The sequence below is a fragment of the Calidris pugnax genome, unplaced genomic scaffold (assembly GCF_001431845.1).
Source record: "Calidris pugnax isolate Ruff unplaced genomic scaffold, ASM143184v1 scaffold44, whole genome shotgun sequence".
Lineage (NCBI taxonomy): Eukaryota > Metazoa > Chordata > Aves > Charadriiformes > Scolopacidae > Calidris > Calidris pugnax.
This window is the reverse complement of record NW_015094506.1, coordinates 11251452-11259609: the sequence shown is the minus strand read 5'-3', so window position 1 is coordinate 11259609 and position 8158 is coordinate 11251452. Positions and strand designations below refer to the sequence as shown.

At 43.3% G+C, this 8158-nt stretch overlaps 1 long non-coding RNA gene across 1 annotated transcript; it reads right to left on the bottom strand.

The window, feature by feature from the left end:
• Positions 1-2009: 2009 nt before the first annotated feature.
• Positions 2010-4176, bottom strand: LOC106901280. The gene is made up of 3 exons (XR_001414298.1): positions 3987-4176; positions 2437-2502; positions 2010-2268 (listed from the first exon to the last, which is right to left on the bottom strand). It is a non-coding gene; the product is annotated as an uncharacterized LOC106901280 (long non-coding RNA).
• Between the last annotated feature and the right edge of the window lie 3982 nt (positions 4177-8158).

The window sequence follows — 8158 nt, the reverse complement described above, 5'->3', positions numbered from 1 at the left end:
TTTTAAACTATGGCATTGGTGGGAATTCCACCTATTGTAAACTGGAGCTATTTATTGCTTTTGCAGACATTTTTACCAGTTCTCTGGACTCTTGCACACGTGTATGGAAATCACCTGCCTCAGATGGTTGCTTCTGGTCTAAGTGAACTTGGCGGTTTTGCTAAATCTGCTCCTTGTTTCCTACCAGGATGTTTTGGAAGTGGACTAGACAGCAGCCCCGCCGATTGCTACAAAAACAGCATTTACCAGACAGAGGAACTGATGCTTATGGATTTGTGCCAAAAACAATTGACCTGGTTATCCTGACTGGGTAAATATCAGAATATTGGTTTTAAAGAGTCTGAGAGACATGCATTCATGTCTTGATTCTAAAATCCTGTTCATTGACACTTTTGCCAAAGGGAATGGAAAATAAATACACAGAATAGTCACTGTAAAAAAACCACTGGACGGTTGTTATACACTGTGTAAACTGCTGGAATAGTCTTGGTCCTTGCCTCTTTATATGAATTCAGTCCACTGCAATCTGTATGAGACTAAGTCACCTGTCTGAAATTGCTGCACAGTCTGGAGAGAAGATTATCCAGTTTAAAGCAGCACTGTCGGGTTCGATAGCCCCAAAAGGAAACATCTAATTATTTTAATTTTGTATTTCCTTAGTCTTGAATAATTTCCTACATCCCTCTGCAGGTAAAAAACAACTTGCCTCCTACCTCCCCTCCTGAGATCCTGAGCAAGCCCAAGATATATAAATGAGGGTTTGCAGGGAAATCCTCCTGCCTCTGCAACTTCTGTGCTGGGACCTTGGGCCCTTGTCATTTCAATACTCAATACTCAATGTCTGGCAGAATGTCTTGGTAGCTCTCATCCAAGAGGACTGTGTCTTCTCACAGAAGAACAGCAGGCGGAATATTGCTGAAGAAATATGCTTCACCTCAAGGACAACTTGTTTCTGTCTGGAGAGTCTGCTGCAGAAAAGGTTGGATCTGAGGGCGGCAAGACGATCATTCTGATTCCCCATCCCTCTTAACATGGATGGGAGGATTTCAGCAGGGGTCTCCAGCAGTGTTATCCGACACATCAGAGTCTGTGGGGGCACCTTTTAGGATGTGAGAGGAAAGTGCAGCTCTTTTAAGTTAGGATGTGATGCTGCTGGGAATCAAGAAGGTCATTTTCTATAACTGGAAACAAATTTCAAAAGCAGGCTGATTCTTGTTTGATGTTTTCAGACATGCCAGCTTAAAGCTAATCAGGCAAAGTAATTTTTTCTAGTCCTCTGAGTTTTGAGCTAATGTGTTTTGCTGGCTAAAGGACTTGATATTAGCCCTACTGTAAACAGCCATGAAATCTGAGATGTCTTTTGTCTCCTTGTGATTCACGCAGAGACCTGTAGCATTTTAAGCCCAGCAATCGGTATAGAAAACTGACTTGATCAAGATAAAAATGATGTTTTATTTATCAAAAATGAACTGGCTATCAAAAAGCTGAATGAAGTTGAAGAGTTAAAGAAAATTAATGCTAAAAGAAGGGAAAAGAACAAAGTATCATTTCCATTCTCTCTCATGTAAGTAGAGGAGAAAATACGAATCCTTCCTGATTTCTGTATCACCACTTGATGAGGGGCAGTTGGCCTCAGAGCTGTGCTGGGCTGCAGCACCCCTCACTGCTGCTTTCATAACAGCAGCACCTGCAACGATTCTGCTGTGAGCAGATCTGAGCATGAGTGCTCTGAAATGACAGTAGGCACGACTCCTTCCCGCTTGGTACCTGGGATAAACAGTTCCTCCAGTGTTAGCAGGAGAACTTTCATGAGTGAAGGGAAAAAGATTTGGTTTAATGTTCATATACTTCAAATGAACATTCTTCCCACATATATACACATAGAAACATAAACCTCCTCCCTCTTTCCCAGGAAATTAGCATCTGTATTCATTGCTTTCCACATTCTCAGTTTTCAGGAAAAGCTGTAATCCAGCTACAGTTATAGCCCTAGACTTTTAATTTCCAGACTGGTGCAGGCTTTCAGACCCTCGCAGCATTCCTCCTGACACATCATCACTGCCCATGAGAGCAGAATCAAACCTACCGTATCAGCCTGGCATCGCTTTCTGTGTCTGCACACTTGGCAGAAGAGGGAAAGGGAGGAGGGGAGATCAGGGAGCTCTCCTGAGGTTGTAGCTGTATGAATAAAGAACCCTGAAATTTTCGTCTCTTCTAGACTTTGATGGAAAAATTATGTGTTTCTTCTTAGCTCAAGAATGTCTTTGGCTGGAATTTAAGATTTAGAAAACAGAAAATAACATCAGGTTTTAAGCAAATAGTTCAATATCATCTATATTTTAAATATCAGGAAGGTGCATCTGCTCTTCCCCTCCCCAGCCAGCCCCAAGTTAACATCTCAGAGTAATTTCTATGGATTGCATCATGCCAGGATACCTGGTTGTTACTGCTCCAGTTGATGTTTTACCGGCAGGCTGCTGACAGTCAGATTGTGTTTCTACCCTGCATTACAATGAAAGCAGACAATTTGTGGGAGAAGGACACTGATAGGAAAACAGCCGTTTAAACATTAAGATAAGTATCTGAATAGCTCCTGACTGGGAGCTAATTTTTAACAATCTTTATGGATGCGAGCAGACAGCAACAAAACATTGGAACCATCCATTTATAATTCAAGTTTGCAGGCAGAAATGTTGGCTATGTAACACCTTTGTCTTCCAATAGGAAAAAGCCTTTCAGTTAAAGAACAACAGATCTAAGAAGTGCTGAGCCACTTCTGAGTAAAGGCCAAGCCCAGCTCCATCCAAGGAAATTTTGGAAGGCTCTGCAAAAGTGCTGCCACGTGTGCTGGTGCAGGGCAGGGGCAAACATTTCTCCTCAGGGTCAGGTACTGAGCACTTCCAGAGAAGGAATAGCAAATGCTCATTATGGAGCCTGAAACAGAGAAACAGGCTGATGGTTTAAGCAGACTCTCCCTTCCCAGCAACAGCATTTGCAGGAAGATTGTGGACTTTTTATATGAAAGTGTGCAGCAGATGAATCAGTGTAGTTAAACAGTAACCATTTATCGTTTGGGGAAACCATCCCTCCCCGCCTTCTCTTCCCTTCTGCCACCACCACCAGCCTCGCCACGTGATTTTAAAGCGGCCCCTCAGCAACCGCAGCTATCACTGGGGAAAGAAAGAGGATTCATCCTCACAGAGCACAACAGCCCCACTACCAGCAACGCTGCACACCCCACAGATGGGGCGACACACAGCACACAGGCCCGTGCCCCCGCGGCGGCACAGCCAAGCCACATGCAGCAAAGACACCTCTTTTTTTACTAAGCACTCTCATCATAATATTAGCAGTGATCAAGAACATGTGAGATGATCTCTACTCTCAAAAAAAATAGTCTTCAGATGGATTTCAGCTCAGGTGGCCAGCTCCTGGTAACAGAAGCTGTTTTCCACTGGAATTATTATTTATTATTATTATTTGATTGAATAAATGGGATACTGCTTTACCAAAGGGCAAAGAGCATTTTTCCCCTCTGGTAGTTTTCAGTTGTGACAGAAACTGTAGTGGGGGTGGTGGGCATATAAGAGCACGTAGCAGCCTCTGGCCAGGGTCTGAGGTGGGACAAGTGGCACTGGTGTGCCATACTGTCCTTGGTGTCATTTGAAGCAGTTGTGGTATCTGAAGCAAGCTCAGTGACAGCCGTTGCTGCCTCCATGGAGGTGAGGAGTGGGTAACTAGCTGGGATCACCAAGGGTGTCCTGCTGCCTGGTTGGCTGAAGAAGCACCAGCCTCCAGGCTTCTCCTACGGGGGACACATGTCCTACCCTGCTCTGCTTCCACCTGGAGAAACCCAGAGCTGATACCTCCCCAAAAGCAGCAGTTCATGTCAGACGCAGCTCTACCTTGCTCCCTCTCTGCCCTTCCTCCCCCACTTTAACACTTCTTCTGACCCTCAGGCATCCCAACTCCAGCGTAGATGTTACCCTGGAAACTTCTTTCTGCAGAAGGTGGTTTCCTGCTGCAGGAAGTCACAGTTCCCCTTTGACTTCACCAAAGTAAATCACCTCTTGTCCTTCACCTGCATTTTCAACAAAACAGATGTGTTATAATCTGTGGGTATTTTGTTTAACAAAATGATAGATAAAAATGCTTCCTTTTCATCAGGCTGTTTTATCTTCCGTGCCTTGTGAATGGCAGAAAGAAGAAAGCCCAGAAACTCCTCAAAAGAAGAGGAGAGTTAGTCTCATCTCTTCACCATCTTTGGTGCTCTGCAGTGAGATGGCAGCTGTTGCACCACTGCTGCAGAGTACAAGTCCTCTCGGTACGAGGAAATGCAATGAGGGACTGAAACAACTTATTCTATTCCAAGTGTAGGATCCCTGGTTTTTTTTAGTTTTGTTTCATTCTAATTTCATATAGCCTCACATACAACAAGTTTAAGCTTGAGCTTCACATTCAGGTAATCCCTGAGAACCTTGACATGAAATTTGACATTAAATGAATAGATTTATACACTTTCTCCTCATCTGATTCCATTAATCACTCTGTGGCACTGGTTTTATCCAAATGTCTTGCAAGATTTTTGGTAAATCTAGATTTTTTTATTTCTGGTTTACTTACCTGGTTTTCAGTTTGATGAGGGGTGATGCACATGCCACGAGCTGGGATGTCCTCACTGCTGTGCCCAGGGCAACTCTGCAGCCCCAGAAATGGCACCCAAGGGCAGGACCCAAGAGTCCACTGGATGATGGTGGGAGAGGGCAATTTTTAGAAGTTCAACAGAATAACACAGTCTGAAGCATTAGATTTCCTCTCCAAAACTGAAACCAGTCACAAGAACTAGAAAAAGCTGTACTACTATGTTGTGTACACATTAGCCTTATTACATACAAAAATAAAAATCTTATTAATAACAATCAAGTAACAAAAAATGACCAAGTCAAACTATATCATACAGCAGAGGTCTTCTTAGCCTGAAGTTGCCCCAAAATCTTTTGGAGGTCGCCAGACAAAGAAAGCCCTTTTAGGGGCACCATAATTCACTGCTCAACCATAATTTCCCCTTCCAGAAGCACTGAAGTGAGCAGGTCAGTCATGCCCTCTGTACCCCTTTGGGTACAGCAGTTTTGTCCTTGTAGAAAGTGGTTCTCAACTGTTTCCCATCTGTAGCCCAATTCAGTCTCTGCCAGGAGTATCTGACCATATTTTATATGTGTCAGTGTAAGGGAATGTGACATCTGGGGTCAGGAGAGAGGATGGGGAAAGTATTGCACAGCGCCGCAATACTGTGGCTATACAGTTGAAACACGTGCCAACTTTGGTGGTTTCATTGAGTTGTTTACAAAAAAAAAAAAAAAGGAAGATGAAGAGATAAAAATATGAATGTTACTGATGCCTGCAGCATGGGCATTGTGTAAGAAAGGGATTTTAAGAAGAGACTGTAAAACACTGTGTTCTGAAGCGTACGAAGCAATGGTATTCTGTGTATAACATCGTACAAGAGTGCTCTAAGGGCAGAAAATACGCTGAGCAAGCAAGAGCAAGGGGACTCCTCCACACCCATGTATATAAATAGCAGCTAGCAAAAGTGCAGGGATATTCTGGGGGGGGAAACAAATGAAAAAGAGTATCCAAACTGAAAGCATTGCTTCATATCATGACAACATTTTTCAGTCTTACAAGTGTGGAAGCAAAGGGGCTGGGAATGGAATTTTACAGCAAAGGATCTGGAGAGGCCTCACAGCACCCTGTGATGGAACCAGGATGAATCTCTCTGGAAGCCTCTGTGAGTTTACTCTAATGTTTGGTTCAGATAGAACAGTTATCTGCTCTTCTGGCGATACGAAGTATGACAGCATAACATGAAAAATACATGGATTAATTTAGCTCCATCTTCAAAACTGGGCTAAAATAATCCATTCAGAAAGATACCGGCATAGCAATGTGGGTATTACACCAGTCCAAAGGAAAAGAAAATTACTAGTCTTAGAGAGAAGGAATTAAAGGTGAAGGGAATGAGAATAGGGAAGTCTTGGGGTGCCAAAATGTAGTGAGTCTAATTTAGGGCTTAGACTTCCTTCATTACCATGAGCATTCTTTAAGCCTAGAAAATGTGAGATAACATGAATTATTTTAACACACATTCACTGAAGGTTAGGCAACAGTATGTACACTTGCCTCAGCTGTGGCTTAGAACATGCACATGTACATTTAGTGCAGCAATGATGAACAGTAAATTAAGATACAGTAACTGGATTGAGAGTCATTTTCTTTAGAGTGGAAAGGAATTGGTAAGATTGAAAAGTTCAGCAAAATAAGGCTAGTGGGTATGCATGGAGGAAAGGGAACTCTTGGAGGACTCAGAGGAATCTACACAAGTGAGCAAACACAGTGTCCTCTAAGTAGGAAAAGCCACAGTAGATGGATGCTGAGGAAAGCATGGGAAGGAGACTGTCAAATATTGCAGTCCTTGCAGAAGTCATCTACCCACAATAAGAGTGAGAAGGAAGCTTTGAGGAAGAAGCTAAGACATACCAACAGGGCATGGAGATTGTAGGCACCAGACGTAGCAAGACAGAGGTCACAGAGACAAAGAAAGCAAGGCACTGTCGGATTCCTGCACTGTCTCCAGACTGTTCTCAGTGTGCTGTTTGGAAGAGCTCATGTCTTTTAGATTGGATGTATTTGGCTGGGTGCAGGCATACACGTTTGGCTTCCAAAAAGAGATACACTGAATTTTAGAATAGACATCTCGGTTAGACAGTAAAAAGTGTGCATTGGTTTTATGGGGACACTAAGGAGATAGCTAAAGCCATTGGTCCCATTTTTAGATGGTTAAATTTTGATTTGGAGAATCCATCTTTAGGAAATCTTATATCAGTCCCATGACATCACTGTATATACCTACAACCCTGTAAACACACCCTTGGAGCAGCACACACGAGGTTTTCAGCTTGGAGACATGGAGTATTTCAGCTCATACTCTTATTTGGAGTGCCCTTCTCCCCAGCAGTCCACAGCTCTGAAAAGCTCAAATGAACCATTGTCATGAGCCTGGCACAAAGCAGGTGACAGTTTTAGCAAGTTAGCTTACATGGGTTCAAGAGACCAGGAGGAACCTTCTCCAAGCTTACCACTGTTTCTGTACTCCCTAAACTCTACGGGGTCCCGGCTCCTGTGCTGCCAGCACTCCCTTTGCTGCACCTTAAACCAATTGCCCTTCCTGCAGCAGGAGTAACCAAGCCCGGCGGTCAAGCACAGGAGAAAGAGAGGCAAGAAGAGCGCCCGCTGCACAGGCAGCAGTCAGTGTCCAGCATTCGGCGCATGAAATGACATTATTCCCTGGATATGTGACACAATCACATCAGCATGTATCCCTCTGCAAGAATCTCATCCAGTTCTTACATGTCTTAATGTTGTCAACACTGAATGCCGGCTTACGGTTGCTGTGATAAACGTCCAAGGACTTGCGATAGGGCAGTGGTATTCACCCACCAGAAGTGGGAAGGAGGCTTTCTAGCTTTTAAACTGTAGTTATTGCTTCACCCTTGTTTACCCTATTCTTTCTTGTCAGTTGAATAGGAATTTAAAAGCAGAACCAAATTTTTTTTATATATAAACATTTGTGGTAAGTACTGAGCCACAGCAGTGTCGCAACCAAAACACAGTTGCTCAACGGCACCTGTTAGTGCAATTACTTTGACATAAAATGTGTTCTTTACTGTTGTCTTCAGGGAAAACCAGCAGCAGCCTGTTACCCTGCAGCTCCAGCTGGCAACAAAATTTGTTACCTTGATCTTGCATAATATTGCAGATGAAAATAACAGAATTCCAGTGATCAAACTTGTTTTTCACTTATTACCAACTGCAAGCCATACCCTGCAACCAGGTAACCTTGAGAAACAAGACTAAACCAAGCTGCTTATTTACAGATAAATATTTTCATGGGACCTGCATTTATATGCATCAAGGAAAGCATACCGGAGGGCATGTTTTTCCTTTGTTTTTCTCCATGGCTAAGTTAGGGCTAGAGAGAAAGCAGAGTCTTAACAACAGTCATCTATTTCTTTGTATGTTCTTACAAACCCTTCTACAGTCCTAAGCAGGGGGAGTCTCCAAAGTAGTGGCTAAAGGCAACAGGGCAACCATGTCATTA